At 37.9% G+C, this 17718-nt stretch overlaps 1 protein-coding gene across 16 annotated transcripts in view; it reads left to right on the forward strand.

Annotated features, from left to right (window-relative positions):
* The window catches only part of CASK (calcium/calmodulin dependent serine protein kinase), a 225904-nt gene that overhangs the window by 18607 nt on the left and 189579 nt on the right, over nt 1–17718 (forward strand). Inside the window, exon 1 of one of the 16 annotated variants that reach the window (XM_074858510.1) lies at nt 6139–6195. The exons of the other annotated variants lie outside the window; for them this stretch is intronic. The gene's annotated coding sequence lies outside the window, so the exon portion shown is untranslated. Of the gene's footprint in view, nt 1–6138; nt 6196–17718 lie in introns of those variants that run through there. 16 annotated transcript variants of the gene reach the window in all.

A 17718-nucleotide genomic window follows, 5' to 3' on the forward strand; every position in this document is an offset into this window, starting at 1 on the left:
AACTCATTCAGACAAAATCAGGTTAGGGAACAATTGCACGCACAGCCAAGGTGAGGGATGAAAGCATGCTTCAACTCTGACAGAGGAAATAGTTGGTTATAGCTAGGTTTGACAGCTCTGTGCCAGTTGGATTCTCTGATCCTGTATGCATGTGTCTTACTGCAGCTATCTTGTGAATACGTACAAATTCACAATTTAGTAAAAGTTATTTGTTTTTTTTAATACAACACTATAACATTATGCAAAGTTTGTGCAGACTTTCAATATATTAAAAATATTATCGATGTATTTATATGTTGGTACAACCTTGCTTGAAGATGTTTATTGGACAAAATTTGGTGACTCGCTGCCAATTGACAGACCTATTAATTTTAGACAACTCAGAAAATGGAAGACTTTTTACCTTTGGATAGTCAGACTTTTTTTAAATCTTGATGTCATAGCAGACATTTTGTTTGGTTTTTGTTTGTTTGTTTTGGTTTTTTGGCATTTTGGGGTTTTTTGTAGGTTGGGTTTTTTTTTAGTCTCCTAAAGCTGAGTGCTCAATATATTCCATGTTAACATTATGCTTCTGAGTCCTGTGAATTTTTTAGCCACATACTGGTAATTCTATTGTTTTTCTTCTGAAAGAATTAAGTTTCTCCTTCTTGAGATTCTTTATATTTTGTTCTTTATTAACATTTCCACATGATGCATATAAGTCATTGGTTTAAGAAAAAACCCAAAAAGAATCCTGTTAGTATTGCAAACTTAAAATTAGCCAGGACGAATTAGCAAGTGTGACTCTTTCCACCTTTTCTGTGATGTGCAGTGTGAATACTATAACCAGAGTGGCTTTTTAAATCTACCCTCTAGACTTGAATGAATTGCATGGAAGTCAGCATATGGTTGTTAAACTGGCAATGATTTCCTATATCATATCCTTGCAGTCTTCTTGAGTAATGGTAGGATTATACAAGGTTACCAATGGATAGAATTCAGCTTGCGGCGCTGCTGTTGATGGTATGTTACAAAGAGCGAGCACTTGATTAAAGAATCTTAGAAGGATGTTGCCATTTAAAAATACCCATTTTACAAGTATAAACCTGGAAATTACCTTCTACTTAAGCGCTGCTTTTCTGTAAAAAAATCTTCTGTATAGATACAATAAAAAATTTAGCCATTGCTCATATAGTATTTCTGTATACTGGCTTAACAGAAATCAGGCACTGTAATTTTTACATTTCCTTATTAAAAATATGCAAGATATTGTGTTGCCACTCAGCTTTTCATGTCTCTCTAGAATTGCGTGATGGTCTTATCTGTCACTGAAAAAGAAGATTCCAGCATATGGATGTAGTCAGAGGATGGGTTTCTGTGTCGATCAGTTGTTTATATTCAGTTACCAATAGGAAATGGTGCTCTGTCCCTCCTCCCCACAGATTTTTTCTGTCCTTTATGCTGCTGGAAAAAAGCAGGTGGTTGTCAACTCTCTGCCTCGGACTGATGAGACTGGAGATGCTTAATGTATTATATAGTATGAATGCAGTACAAACTCTCTTGCTGCTGGGCTGTTTGAATGTCTGAAGATTTATGGGTGAAGATGAAGAATATTGCTTTAAGCCTTTGTTGCTGTGGCAGTTTTCTTTCCCATGTGGTGACCCATCAGTCCAGAGGCAGCAGGATGGATAAATAAGATCTGTGTTGCATTGTTCCTTTGGCAAAACAAACAAAAAACCTGAAGACTCAGATAAGTGAATGAGGTTTTGGGAAAGAATGAGTTATGCTGTGCATGCTCACTACATGTATGTTCTTAGGCCACTGCAAACATAAAGTAAAATTGCTTTCTTAGAATATTTCAGATTAAAGGGCCCTTGAGAGGTCTTCAGTCTGATCTGCTCAAAGCAGATTGCTCAAGGCTTTGTCCAGTTGGGTCTAGAAAAGATGGAGAGCCATAATTTCCCTGGGTACCCTGTTCCAGTGTTTAATTATTTTACTAGGGAAAACTGTTTTTCTTATATCCAACTGGAATCTTCCCTATTTCTCTCTATGACTGTTGTGGCACATTCTTCCACTGTATACCTTGGCAAAGAGCTTGGCTCTATCTTCTTGATAACCTGTTAGGTGTTGAAAGACTATTACCCTGTTATGCTTTCTCTTCTCTAGGCTATACAAGCTAATTTTCCTCAGCTTGTCCTCATAGGCCAAATGTTTGAAATTTAATGGGATGTTCAATTTGTCAGTTTTTTTCCAAGGACCTTTGGTCCCTACTTGCAGTTGGCACATCTCCATCTTTCTTTTTTTTTTTTTCTATGAAAAAAAAAAATCATGGTAGATTAAGGGATATTGTCTGTCTAGACTTCAGGAAGGTCTTTGACTCTTGTTTCCCATAAGATTCTCATAGAGAGGCTGATAGAGTATGGGATGGATGAGCAGACAGGTAGATTGAAAACTGACTGAACAGCTGAGCCCAGAGGATGCTCATCAATGGCCTGAAGTCTAGTTGAAGGCCAGTAACTACTATTGTATCCCAGGTATCAATACTGGGTCCAGTTATCTTCAACATCTTCACCAGTGATCTGGGCAATGGGACAGAGCGTATCCTCAGCAAAGTCACAGATGACACCAACCTGGGAGGAGTGGCTGATAAACCAGAGGGTCATGGTGCCATCCACAGGGACCTCAACAGGCTGGAAAAATGGGCTGACAGGAACCTCATGGCATTCAACAATGGGAAGTGTGCAAAGTCCTGCAGGTGGGAAGAAACAACCCCATGCACCAGTACATGCAGGGGGCTGACCAGCTGGAAAGCATCTTTGCAGAACAGGCCCTGTGGGGGTCTTGGTGGACACAGAGTTGAACATGAGGCAGCAATGTGCCCTTGCAGCAAAGAAGGGCTAATGGTATCCTGGGCTGCCTTAGGAGGAGTGTTACCAGCAGGTGGAGGGAGGTGAGAGAGACAATGTGCACAAACTGTAACACAGGAGGCTCTGTCTGAACAACAGGAAACAGGTGATTTTTTTTTTTTTTTTACTGTGAGGATGACTGAGCACTGGCACAAATTACTCAAGAGAGTTTGTGGAGTATCCATCCTTGGAGATATTTAAAAGCTGATGGTCCGCAGTATCTTGTTCTAGGTGGCCCTGCTTGAGCAGGGGGCTTGGACCAGATGACCTCCAGAGGTCCCTTCCAACCTCAACCATTCTCTGTGTATGTGATTTAGAGAAATAGATGATACATCTCATGTTTTTTACAAGCTCTGCAGCAAGTTTCCTCAGCAGGAGGCTGGAGGTTTGAGTGTTTAATTGGATCCAACCCAGGTTTGCATGTCGCGGTTGCTTTTGATGTTTCTGGGAGTGGAATGGCCTCTGGTACTATATTCAATATCTTGCAGTTTATAAAAATAGTGGGAATGGGGTGCACAGTTCTACATGCTCAGGTTTGCTGTGATCAGAAATATGTTGAAAGTCTGGCTGTAATATACCTTTAAGTTTGTCATCTTAAGTGGGATCTTTCATTTAGTACTGAAAGTTACCAGACAGCATTCCAGATCTGGTATCCTCCTAAACCTGGGGGGCACACACTACTTCCAAACCATTTGGAACCATTTCTTATGATGCCTCAAGTCTTGATTGCTGCATCATTCACTATGTATATATGACGATGCTTTCTCCCACAGTGTGGTGCTATTGTGTTTAGCTCTGTAAAGCTAGTAACAGAACTGAAATAAATCATTCTTTAAAAGGGTGTAAGACAATAGCGCATCAGCTAAGAAGGATCCTCATATTTTCTCCCTTCTAAACACCACATTGCAGTTAATGTTTGCAAGAACAGAAGTTGTGAGCATGGATAAGGTTTGCATGAAGTTATGTTCTTCAAACCTAATCATTGTTAAAATTTTAGTGGCTTCACAGCCTCCTTTCATTTTGCATTGTAAACAGAAGGAAGAAGCAAAATATTTTTCAAAGGTGGTCTTTCACTGCCTCTGTCACTGAAGCATGAATGAACGTGCATGTTCCTCATAGATTTTCCATGTGGACTTGTATAGCAAAGGGAGGTAATAACAGTAGGTAAAATGCCTGGGTACAAGGTGTTCTTTTTTACCCCTTCGGTCTCCACTGAATTAATGTAGACATTTGACTAGGTCATTGGACCACCTTTACCAAACCAGAAGTGAATATGCTTCTGCACAGGAGTGGAAAAAATGAGCTTAACTTAGAACCATTATTTAATTTTGTTTAATTATGAAGTTGATTTCCCCTTTCCTCCCCTTCAAATGATAGTGGAATTTAAACAGAAATGTTAAACCAGTGGGATGTTATACTAAGATACACCTCACATTGAAAGTGAGACATAGTAAACTCGAGTCATCATTAATTGTTTTATTTCCTGTAACAAAATGTGCCCAGCTGCTTGCAGTTCATAAATAGTCAGTTCTGCTTGTTCTTTTTTTTCTTTTTTTTTTTTCTTTTGCTTTCTTAATTGTGAATCAAGAATTTGTGTTTCCTGAGAGGAAGTTGTTTCTTAATTTGATTTACACTAATGTGGCCATGAGTGATTCTAATAGAGCTTTCTTTGCTTTTTTTTGGCATGCTCTTCAAGTATCTTCCTTCTCACCCCACTGCATACTCTTGAGTCCAGATTCTTTTTTTTTTTTTTTTAGTCTTTTCATCATTTTATTCTTTTTCTGAGCTGCATCTTTGCCTGCAATGACATCTGTGCAGCAGTAATGTTTACTCATCTCTATTTTAGCCACATGGCTCTGTGATTTTAAGCCCCTCTTCTGTTACTGAGACCCAGGACCAAAGTCCAAAATTAGCTGATTTAAATCCAGTTACAAAAAGGTATTAGTTCTTGAAATTGTCTTGCTGATTTACTATGCATACACAGGCTTTTACTAGAAGGTGATGTAATGAATGGCTTGTTTGTGATTGTTGGGTTTGTTTGAATTCATTACATCCTTTAATGTAACATACTCTGGAGTTACTAAATGTGTGAAGGGCTTTCAGGAGTAGTGTTGATAACCAACTTAATAGGGTGTTGCTTGAGCTTTAAAATGTTTTGAAGAAATTGAGGCTTATGCAGTTATTTTTAATTTATTTAATCTTAAATAAACAAATCTTCAAATAACTGTTAAACAGGCTAATAAGACTTATCTGGCCTTCACCATGTTTATGCTATAAATAGATCTAAAGCCAGTCCTTGGCAGCAGGCCGCTTAACAGGCTTCTGTGTGGCTTTACAGCTAGAACTGTGTATGTCTGGGAGACCCACCTGGTGAGTAAGCTCACTTTTTAAATGGACCTTTTTTCAATGGTGAAAGTAAATAAGAAAAGAAGTAAAATTTATAGTCACGGGAAAAGAGGGAGGGGGCTGGATCCATCTAGTGATTTTAGCTCTTATAAAATCTTGAAGAGTTAACAGCATGCCTGTGCTACCTCAGTAATTAGATGAATAAACTGATTGTCAAATATCCAAGGAGTATTCTGTTTTTCTCTGAGTATACTGCACTTAACACATCACGATAAAATTTATAATTTCCTCAGTGATTGAAAAAGACATAAGTAAAAATTTGATATGTGAAACAGCATCACCTGCTTCAAACTTGCTAGTCAGGAAGAGTGAACATAAAGTACCTTTTCCATAGTTAAATTATACTTGGGCATGTGTCCCAGTTTAGGGCACAAATAAGGTAATTGGAAAAAATGTCCTCAGAATTCGCTACACTAGAATGGGAGACCAGAGATGACCTGGACTGTTTTAGATACTTAGGTAATGGGGGGTCAGATTGAAATAATTTTCTTACAAAGAGATAGAATTTTAAAATCTTTCTCAGGAGAGCATGATGTTATTTCTCTAATTTAAATGATCTTGTAGACATTTGACAAATTATTATGTCTTTAAAGCATGTATGTTTAGATTAATTTCTGAATCTGTTTAAAATGAGTATACATACAGGTATAGAGTGGCTGAAGTACATCAAAATTGTTCACTTTTATACATTATCTGTAAAAACAAAAATCCAAGATATGTATTTGAGATGATACACTGTACACTGAAACTGTTTTATGCAAAGCAGCATGTCTTGTTTTCTGCAGAGTACAGTGACAAATGGAAGGAGGAATTTAACAAGAGACAGAGGAGCTTCTTGATTAACAGTGGCAAGATTTCTGTTTAACTACCAGTGGTATTGAAACCTGTCAGTTATATGCTGTCTGTAAGCTGGTTTTGCTTTTGTACCTAATACTGGAATTGATTGTAGTATCCACTTGCTTAGAATTATTGACTGCTTAGGACATTAGGCACATTTCTGATTTCCAACCCAGTCACGCAGAACTTTAATTTTTAAACAAAATTACTGAAACTAATAGCTGGGAAACTAATAGTGTCCTGTTATGTTTGTGAGCTGAAAAATAGTATGGCAGCAAGTAACAATTTGGGGAAAACTGGGGGATTTTTATCCACATTCCTTTGTGCAAAGTGTGTTATTAATGCATGCATGCATTTCATCTGAACATAATCTGTTTGGGGTTTAAGGAGATGGCTATAGCCTTAATGCCAGCCATAATACAAAAAATTCTATTATTCTGTAACAAAACTGTTTTGTAACATAATTGTGGCAAAGACTTTTAATATCAGTACATAAAGACCATTAATTTCATGAGCACATTCTCCCTCCCAACCCTGAAATGTACTGCCTTTGCAAATGCAGAATGAAATAAAGAAATTAGTTTTGTCAATAATTGGAGAATGTGTTATTTGGACATTTTACTTAAAACTTTAATTTTCTTTTTGTGTGAGATAAGTGAGAAATAAAAAAGATACACATTTCTCAGTCTTAGCTCTACATTGCTATCACTATGCGCAGTATTGTAGGGTTGTATTCTGGAGTATGTACTCTGCATGTAAACATAATTTATGGGATAATCTAATAGTGTCTCTGAAAAATGTTGAATAGAAATTTGTCAGAATGTTTATCTTAGAACGTTATGGAAAAAATTAACGTTTGTCATTGCTTTCTTGCATTGTCTTGGGAACTCCATGTACTTAAAATTGAACCATATTAGATATTTTGTGAGGCTTGAACTTTTCCAAGAAACATAGTACTATGCGGTGTTTGCTTTATATATTTCCCTGAACTGCTGTATTTTACCATATACATCATTGTGGTGGTTTAGGTCCTGCCGGGGTCCGAGACCACACGGCCGCTGCCCCTCCCCCACAAAGGGAGTGAAATACAAGTCCCCGGGGCTGAGATAAGGAGAGGTTTAATACAACAGTGCAACAGCAACACAACAAACAATAACAATAACAGTAATAACAATGAACAGAGCAAGGTATCTACTGATACAGCAGTGAGAGCAGAGGAATCACATAACACATGCGTTAACCAATGCTCCCATGCTTGGGTGCCCGGACATGACATCAGCATGGTATTGAATAACCCGGCTAGAGCTTCCCCCCCACTGCTGGGGAAATTTAACCCTATCCTAGCTACACCAGGACAATCATCAATGTGATCTGTGCATGAAATACACCTGTAAGAGATATTCATGCCAGGTGTATCACTAGCAGAGGCAAATGAGTATTATAATTAATCAGGTTCTATTGTTTTGTAAATGGTGTAACTTATTAATATGGGCAACGTTTAAGTGAGTTTATCCTGCATGCAGTAATGCTTTATGGCACAGTGCTTGAACAGTAATTTTAGTGGTTTCATTTCTTTTATTTAAGGTTCTCTAAACATAAGTTTTTGGCCTGAGCAGATGCTACTTAGGAATGATCAGACCATTTTCAATTAAGTGAAAACAGAAATGGAATAGTTTCCAATTCAGCTACCAGTGAACAGTGATTCTTTAATATACAACAACAGTGCTACTGTTTTTGATTGCAGGCACAACGGTCGGTGTAAGTTAGACAGAATGACTGAAAGTCATCTTTCTTAACTCTGGATTTTACTTCTTTATAACTTTACCTGTAACTGATTTACTTACATTCCTTACGTATCCGTTAATCTTTCTGTTCAAAACCAAGGAATAACTTGAGATTCTGCGTAAAAGTAGATGCAAATGTGTACCAAACATCTAACAATCATTAAAATGCCCATAGAATTTCTATACATTTTCCTTGCTTTATTGGATGCTGTAAAACTTGCTGTGCTACTACTGTATATTATAATAAACTGATCTCCATACATCTTCTCCAACAGCTAAAATACATCTCAAAGTAATACTGAAATGCTTTTCTAAAAGCACTGTTTAAAGTGCTTTTTATAATACTCCTGTGCATGAACTGTGACCTATATGTTAGTCTGTTTAAAAACAATCAAACAAAACCAACAAAAAAATCCACAGTGAAACAAAACCAAAACAAACCCCACAACAAAACAAAACCCCACAAACACACACAACACACAGTCCCCCCCTAATTAATACATGTTTTGTGTTAAAGAGCCACGTTCCGTGTGTAAGGAAGTTCTACAGTGGTTCAAGTAATGAAATAACATTAAATTAATGTGGTGACCATAAGGAATATGTGCAGAACTTAGTTCTATGTATTTAGTTTTAAATGTGTCTCAAATTAAACTGCTTTGCTCTGCAAGGGGCTTAATTTTGTTGTGGCTGTTAAGAGTAGCATCTTATTTTCTGTTAAATACACAGCCTGTGGTTATCTAAAGTCCTCTTTTGTAAGGGCGTAGGTTTTCTAGCATGTCCATGTCACTGACAGATGGTTAAAACTGGACCAGAGGAAAGAATGCTCCACTTTGTGTCATTTGATGTAATCATTCCTGTCTATGAAATTTTGGGAGTTAATGAGTGCTACTTAATTCTGTTTCTGAGACAAAACTACTGGTTGCCTAGAATTTTTACTAGTTGGAACAAGTGTTTTGGCCTTACACTTTGTGTGTGTTTGGGGAGTTTAATATTGTTAGAATAACTGCTTGTTCATGCAAAAATATTCTAACAAAATTGAAATGCAATCAGTAAAATGCATGTTGTTATGGGATTAGAGTTACATTAAACTGCTGTCAGAACTCATTAGAGGAAGTATTGTCTGAATGGTTCTTTAAACCTGTATGAATAGAATTTACATTTCTTCCTACAAACACTATTCTTTCACAGCTGTTATGGTCTAAACATATTGGTAGAAATATTTGCTTAATTTCTTTAATATTGGTAACAGTAAGGCTATCATTCAGATAAAGAGTAAGACTATAGTTCAGATACACAGGCCTTTAGTAGATTTCACCATTTCTGGATTATGGTTTACTTCTGCAGTTAAAATACTTTTGGTAAATTGAGTTATCCCTTGTTCAAATAGAATCCTGTGTGGTCTTTTCTAAATACATAGAAGTAAATACAATGTATCTCAAGGTTGTTTGCAGATAACTTAGGGCTGATACTTTATAAAAAATTCTTTCAATGAGTTGTGTCGTTTTTACTAAAAACTTGTGCTTATGAATAAGTTGAGAAATGTTGTACGTAGCAAATTTGGTTTATTGATATTGAAAACAGAATCGTGTTTTAGATTTCCAACATTCTAACATTACTGTGTTACTAGTATTATCTGTACATACCTATGCAGTTCAAAGTTATCAATCGTTCAGTACAATACCTTGGTTTTGCTCTGAGCACTGGTTACAGTAGCTTGCTGTTTGCTTTGGAGTCTGATGTTTCAAACTGAAGAACAGAATGGATTGTATCCTGATTTCATTGGTTTTGGGGAATCTGTTTAACTTGCATCCTAACTGAAACATCTCCTCTACTGGTAGCAGATTCTTACAGATCATGATGTGGACTGGGGAAAAAATAAAAAGGCAGATTAAGTCTGTAACTTGAACAGCAATGTTTGTAACCAAAACTTCTATGAACTTCTGTAGTGTACAGCTAAACAAATTCCACTAACTTTAAGTGCCATTTTTTGGAAACTTCTTTCTGTATTGGTTACCAACATTGTACCATTATTAACTAACAGTGAGAATGTGAGCCAGTAAAAGAAATTATCTTAATATATCTGTTTTTTAACACTGATACAGTGAGTGTGGATAGATTTCATATAACTTGCATGCATCTTGCCCTCTAAATTGTCCAAGTGTATATGTTATGCTTTAGGGCATTACCTGTAATCCTAAAAAATAGCCAGTAAATAAGTTCAAATATAAAATCCAAATGTTTGAATTGCAGAGTTGTTAACTCTCTCCATGGCTTAGTTTTTGATTGCTCCCACTGCCTCTCTCCAGAAAAAACTTCTGTAGAGCTGGCTAACTGTGAACAAGGCATATATGGGCCAGGTGGTGTTGCTTGACCTAGAGTCCAGGAATCAGTCTTTGGTTGTCTCTTATTTGACTGTTCAGCAGTCAAAGGTCAATTTCTAACTTCTTACATTTGAGTGTACAAAATTATTAGCTGAAATAAACACTTTAATTTTCACTTTAAATTATAAATTTAGTGTTCCAGACTGTATAGCAGATTATCTGTAGCAAATACAGTATGGGTAAGTATTTTAAATATTGTCTTCTAAAATCATCTAAACTGCAGGTTACTGTGATTACAGGGGGAGGAGGTGAAGACCCAGTCAGAATTTTTTTTTTTTTTTAAAAAGCAGCATAAATTAGCAAAAATTAAGTGCATGTACAGAAGTCGGAGTACAGAATGCAGGATATGATCCCTTGAGGTCTAATAACAGTGGAGATGTGAAAAAGAATGTAACAGTGTTTCTGCCCATAGTATCTTTAGAAGATTGTTGCAAAAGCACTTAAATGTTAATTTAGTGTTCCCCTTGTGAATTCTGTAGAGAAAAGGGAAAACCAAGAGATGAATTAGGTGATGTAAATAAATTTGAGATAGATAGAGCATATTGAACTCTCCAGTCACTTCTTATATTAATTCTTCAAAGGGAAGCAGTTAAATTTTTATTAAAATTTTTCATTTGTCTGGTGTTTTTTTCTGTGGTTTTTTTTTTTTTTTTCCCCAGAGGTCTGTCTCACAATAGTATGACTTAGCATTTCCAAGTCATGTCAATATATATCATAGTTTAACTCTTAACGGTGTTTGAGAGAAGAGGATGGCTCTTTAACACGGGGCTTTATCAGAACTGTGTAAGCCATACTACTTCTCTGGACTTAGTCAAAACATTTTTAAACATTTCAAAATTTACCGATCTAATGCATGAATATTAGCTTATGCTTTTCCCAAGAACAAATGTGCAAGAAAGAGGCAACACTGTAAATCCCTTTCTGTTTGCAGTGTAGGTTGTTTTAAAGTATGTGCTATATCTTCCATATTTCCAGTGTGAGTTTTGGATTTCTTTGTAACAGAAAAACATTTTTTTAAAACCAGCAGACCTGCAATATGTGTGTGTCTCCATTGGTATTTTATTTCAAGTCATGAATGCTCTTTTGAATTAAGTCTCTGGGTCATCCAACCTTAATGTGCTTTGCTGCATTTCATATGGCGGAGTGATCTCAGAGTGTTTGAACTAAACTAAACTGAATAATACATTCTGAAGGTGAACATAATGCTCTCTAACCTCTAACCCCTAATGGGTATTTAGTCCATGGGACCAGACTAGAGCTAGTTCAGAGCAAAACCTCTACAAACACTTTCAGTGTGAATGGATTCTTAGTACTCTTTCACTTTACCAATATATTCCTACTGCACTGCACCTCTTGCTAATGTAGACTTGTGCTCTGGTACATAATTTGAAAAGACTTTTTGACAGGAGAGATGTTGCAGAATGTTCATCTTTAGCTGTGCTAGTGAATTTGACAAGTGGTTTTATTTCTTAGGTTGTCTTTCTTTTTGGATGTGTATGGTACCAAAGTTTTGTTACAAATTGATTTACTGAAATGTTTTAGAGCATGTGATTGCAGTAGTAATAAAATACGAGGAATTTTGGGTTGGGTACTGGTTATATTGCTTTAGGTATCCGACTACTACCATTTAAAGGTAGGGTGCTATTGCTACTCTGGAGTGGGTGGGAAAAGGCAAAGATAACCAACTTCTTCCAGTATTACCTTCACCATAGCTCTGCTTTCCAAAGAGGGAAAGCATATGGGCTTGAGTATGTTAGCTTGGACTGATTTAAGCCTCATCACGTTTTGGTCATATCTCAAATCAGAAAAAATAAAGGTGAAATTTTCATTATTCATGCTCAATTTATATAGAGTTTGCCCTTCCCTTAAAGACAAACCTGTGCACTGTCTTGCTTTACCAGTGTGATTTCTTACAGAAGTGAAACTGGGCAGGGGGAGGGGGGAGGTGTTTGCTTTGGGGGAGCATTAAGCATATAGCAGGCTTGCTCAAGGGCAGTTCACCCCTGCTCCAGGTCCTCTGTATGGCAGTGGACAGGCTACTCTGTGGGTTAGCTGCTTTTAACTTCTGAAATGTAGTGTGGAGAAAAGTGAGGCAGCAATCTGACAGCTTTTATGCCAAAGTAAACCAGCATAGCTAACTGGTTTGCTAAAAGCCAGATCTGATGGTTAAGACAGCTTTATCTGGCCCTGGGAAACAGGACTGTCCTGACAAAGGACAGTCCATCCCAAAGTCATGGATATTGCTGGTGGATTATAGATAAGTCTAGTGGCAGTTACTGGCTCAGCTGCAGTGTCTTGTACTTTTGGTTTATCAGGCACCACCTGGGATGGGTTTGTCACACCAAACTGGGAATGAAAGTGACACTTGAGAATGGAGAAATTTGTCATCTCTTACATAAACACCTTTAAAACTATTCTTCTGCTTTCATAATTTTAAGGAAGAACTTTCAAACTGACTCCTTTTCCTGGAATTTCGGTCTTCACATAGCTCAGTGCACTCTCCTGTGTTAGCCAGGCTAGATGTTGAAAAGAGACTACAGAATTTTGTTCTGTTTACCTTGAAGTTTTATCTTGACAGACATAAGTATGGTAACTTTTACCAGGGGTTTACCATCTGGAAAAATTGATGGGAATGGTAGCTTACTCTGATTTCTCCAGGGAAACTATTCTGCACTCCTTTGCATGTGCATGCAACCGAATTGTGCCATGATGAGAGACGGCTTTTGACAAACAGCTTTTGATTTGTGACATTCCAGATGTTGGCTGTGATGTATGTCAAGACTTGCACAAATTTGATTATCAGTGACATCAACACAGATGTGAAGAGATGACTTAACATGTAGTTGGGTTGTCCTGTAATAGCAGAACAAAATACTGTGGTTTAATGTACAGTGCATTGTATAGTATAACTATTGTATTTTTACTGGTCTCTTTTGTCAGTTTGCATTCATTTTTTGAGAAGATAATGTCATGGATTATGTAAATGATTGGAAATTGTTCTGAATTAAATAAAGGTGCTACAGGAGTAGTCAGCATGGACTCGCCAAGGGGAAGTCATGCTTGACCAATTTGAGAAACTTCCAAGATGAAACAACTGGCCTGGAAGATGAAGGAAAGCAGTGGATATTGTCTCCCATAAGATCATCAAAGAGAAACTGAAGAAGTATGTGCTGATTGAGCAGGTAGTGAGGTGGATTGAAGAGGGTGCTCATCAGTGGCACAAAGACTCATTGGAGGTCAGTATCTAGCAGTGTACCCCAGGGGTGAATACTGGGTCCAGTCCTCTTCAGCATCTTCATTAATGATCTGAGTGATGGGGCAGACTGTACCCTCAGCGAGTTTGCTGATGACAGGAAACTGGGAGGAGTGACTGATAGGCCAGGTCATGTTGCCATCCACAGGGACCTCAACAGGCTGGGCAACTAGGGTGACAGGAACCTTGTGAAGTTGAACAAGGAGAAGTGCAAAGTCCTGCAGGTGGGAAGAAACAACCCCATGCACCAGTACATGCAGGGGGCTGACCAGCTGGAAAGCATCTTTGCAGAACAGGCCCTGTGGGGGTCTTGGTGGACACAGAGTTGAACAGGAGGCAGCAATGTGCCCTTGCAGCAAAGAAGGGCTAATGGTATCCTGGGCTGCCTTAGGAGGAGTGTTACCAGCAGGTGGAGGGAGGTGATCCTTCTCCTCTGCTCAGCACTGGTGAGGCCACACCTGAAGTTCAGGGTCCAGTTCTGGGCTCCCCAGTCCAAGAGAGACATGGACATACTGGAGAGAGTCCAGTAAAGGGCTGCCACTAGGATGGTGAAGGGACTGGAGCGTCTCTCCTATGAGGAAAAGCTGAGAGAACTGGGACTGCTGAGCCTGGAGAAGGGAAGGTTCAGGAAGGATCTCATCGTCAACTACCTGAAGGGAGGCTGCAAAGCAAATGGAGCCAGGCTCTTTTCGGTGGTGCCCAGTGACAGGACCAGAGACAGTGGGCCCAAAGCAGAACACAGCAGGTTCCATCCGAACATGAGGAAACACTTTTTTTTACTGTGAAGGGTGACCAAGTCCTGGCACAGGTTGGCCAGAGAGGTTGTGTAGTCTCCACCACTGGAGGTATTCAAAAGCCACCTGGACACAGTCCTGGGCAGCTGGCTCGAGGTGGCCTTGCTTGAGTCAGGGGGGTTAGACCAGATGACCTCCACAGGTCCTTTCCAAACTGTGAAATACATTTTACAGTTAAAAAGCAAATGTGTAAGCAAATGTTGAAAATGCAGGTGGTTTGAAATTTGTGGGAAGTAACACCGTAACACTGGATTGTTTTAAATAGTTGCTTCTGCTTTAAAAGAAGGTTTTTGTGGAGATAATTTAGGAAAGTTATTTAGCTGGTATTATATATTGAAAGACTGACCAAATGCTTCTCAAAATTATTTTCCTTTTGTTACATTTGCTGTGTGACTTGCAAGATTATTTCAGGTAGGTGTTATGCCTAAAATAACCTCTGAATTTGCATGACTACAGAAGTGAAGTGTGGGTGACCGAATTGAGAATGAATACATGTTTTGGAGAGCTTTTTTTATGATCATCTGATTGAGTACTAAAGCATATTAAGATTTCATGACTATTTCAAGAGCTGTTTGTAAGAACAGCAAAAAGGCTTTGTTTCAGGGTCTTGTGTGATTCTCAACTATTTTAAAAATAGTTTTGAATGATAGGTTAATTCTTCGCATATAAACTTTAGGCAAAAGTGAATTAGCGTTTGACAGAAAAGAAGTCATGGAATGTCAATTCTGCTTTTATACAATTGCGATCTTAGCTTTACTTTTATAATTAGGTTTCTGGCTGATGTAATTTTAGTGATAGTAGTGGCTGTAATTTTGTGTAAAATAGAAGAGTATCAGTATAAAAGAGAAGCCAGACCTGTTTTGTAAATAGGAGTCTTCAAATGTTTTTAAGACCTGTCTGGTTCTGCTAACAATCTTTTGTCCTTTAACATTGACAAGCACTCAAGTTATGCTTCATTTATTTTTTCAAGCTGATTGAAGTAACATCTGTTTCTGAAAGATGTGATCCTTTTCCAGTGACCAGAAGAGAACTGAAAACCAACTCATCTAAGCCCAGTTCTTTGCAATGGATTGTTTTTCACTAGGTACATTTCTTACCTGTCTCACTCCTGTGGCCACACAGCTGCCAATGCTAATACAAAGAACCTGGCAGAAGTGCATGCCTGGAAGGACAGGATATCCTCATTTGATGACTACCTATGTAATGGTTCATCTTAAAGCAGTCATCAAGCTGTAGTCCAGGTGGCAGCTGGAGTCACTTTTGGCGGCTCTCCAACTCTTCTGCTCTTGAAAAAGCTTCAGAGGTGCAGCAGAGCACAGGAAAGACTCACTGAAGTCTAGCCAAAATAGACTGCTTGCGTGTAAATGAGGTGTATACTTGTCTAGCATGGAAAGCTGTCCGCTTGTGCTGCAAATTCATCTTAAGTACTAGGCTCTTTTAATTGGTGCCATTTGGTTTTCACCCAATATGGTACCTAAATTACATTTAAATTACAGTAAGGCATGTATTAAAATGTTTATACCTTTTAGTAAGCTTGTGTTCTGATGCATTGAGGGCGGGGAATATGCTTTCAAATAAAATGAAGGCAGTTATGATCTGTATTTTAGGTGCAAAGAAGCAGTGTGAACTCTAACATGTACAAAATTGTTAAATAATACAACACAGAGTGTATTTTTTAGTCTCGATAAATATCATAGTACCAAGTCATGCATAAGCATTACATTCTCAGCTTTGCTAATTACATATCCAGGGATAACCTTTTTGTTGTAATTTCTGGAGAGCTAATTGGCTAAATATGCTTTGGCCATAAATTGTTTTATTAATATTTAAGCTATGTTTGCTAAAACTCTGAACAGTACTTGCAAAAGCCACTTGTCAGCAGCAGAAGAGAGGTGGTTGTGGAGACAAGGTAGTGATAAAAGCTGCAGATATGTGCAGAATCTGAAACTTACATTTCAAAAATTTTTAAAAAAAAATTTTTACACTTACATGTGAAAATAAATTTCTTACAGGTAATGTAGTTCAGTACTTGTGTCTTAAAGCATCAGAAGCAACACAGAACTGATTGATGTTCTCCAGAGCGGAACTGGATATCCTGCAGGTGTTAATCTTGTTTGAACTTATTGATAATTGTTTGAACTGTGAAGATTTGCAACTTCATCAGGTTTTTTTTAACCCTTGTTGCTTGGCAGAGCTATGAATACAAGTGTAGCAGAGACAGTTGGTAAAGAAGGAGAACAGTTATGTGCTAGAGAATTTGACTTTCACAGCCAGCTTGAATTTCTCAACTTGTTCCTGCCTTAAGGAAGTGTCCTTGTCCTGTTGTAATACCTATGTATGGGACTGGGGTGAAGGGCTGCCAAACCTACTGTATAGGCAGAGATTCAGTATGCCCAGCATTTTATTATAAATGCCCCATTCTCTGTTTGGCAGAACAGTTACAGAAGGGGGTTGGAGGCCCCTGACAGCTATTAGTTATAGCTATTAGACTGCTGCTCCTACAGTCTGTCTGATGCATAAGCTGCTCTCTGGTTGCTCTTGGGAAGGAAGGTTGCTGGGGAAGCAGCCAGTCTTGAAAGACTTCTATTCAGGTGCAGTGTGAATGTTTTTGCACCTTAGAATTGTGCAGACTATTCAATTTTGTCATTCAGTCACAGTTGTAATGTCCAACCACTTTGGTGTGACCTATGTTGATCATAAAGTACAAAGAAAGATGCTTTGTGTAAGGCAAGCAGTCAGCTTAAAATTGAAAACGATGGATTTTCAGGAACTGTAGTGGATAACCTGTGACTAATGTTTTTCTGATTTTTCACTTTGAGTGTTTAGCTTTTATGGATAACTTTTTTATTATGTTACAAATATGTAGAATATACAGGAAAAAACATATACTGAAACTTTGGCTCTTGCTAATAGGAAGCGCCTCCGTTAATAAGGTAACGTTAGTCAATTACTGAAGGAGGTTATTCTAAAGATTTCTAGAGAATATGGTAGTTTTGAGTGCTGCAAGGTGGGTAACAGAAGAAGTGTCATGGTTCTGTTGAACTTTATGACCACACAGAGGAGAAGAATTTTAAGAGCTTGCTACAAAGTTCTCCTAATACGAAGGAGATCTGATCAGATTCTAGTCTGTTGCTGTGTAGGCAGCTATATTTGTTTTCATAGCTTTCAACATAACTTTTGCAAACAGTAGAAGAGCAGAACACTCTGAGAAAAGGAGCATCATCCATTTGTATTCTCTTTATTGGTAAATTTGTGATATCCATATTTCTTTCCCAGTGTACATGAAAACACAGGAGCTAGCTTTTTCTCTGTTTGTATCACAGGACTGCTTAAATTCCAAATGAAAAACTCCATAAACTGCTGTTGTCTTCCCCTAAA

This window comes from Strix uralensis, chromosome 2, assembly GCF_047716275.1.
Source record: "Strix uralensis isolate ZFMK-TIS-50842 chromosome 2, bStrUra1, whole genome shotgun sequence".
NCBI lineage: Eukaryota > Metazoa > Chordata > Aves > Strigiformes > Strigidae > Strix > Strix uralensis.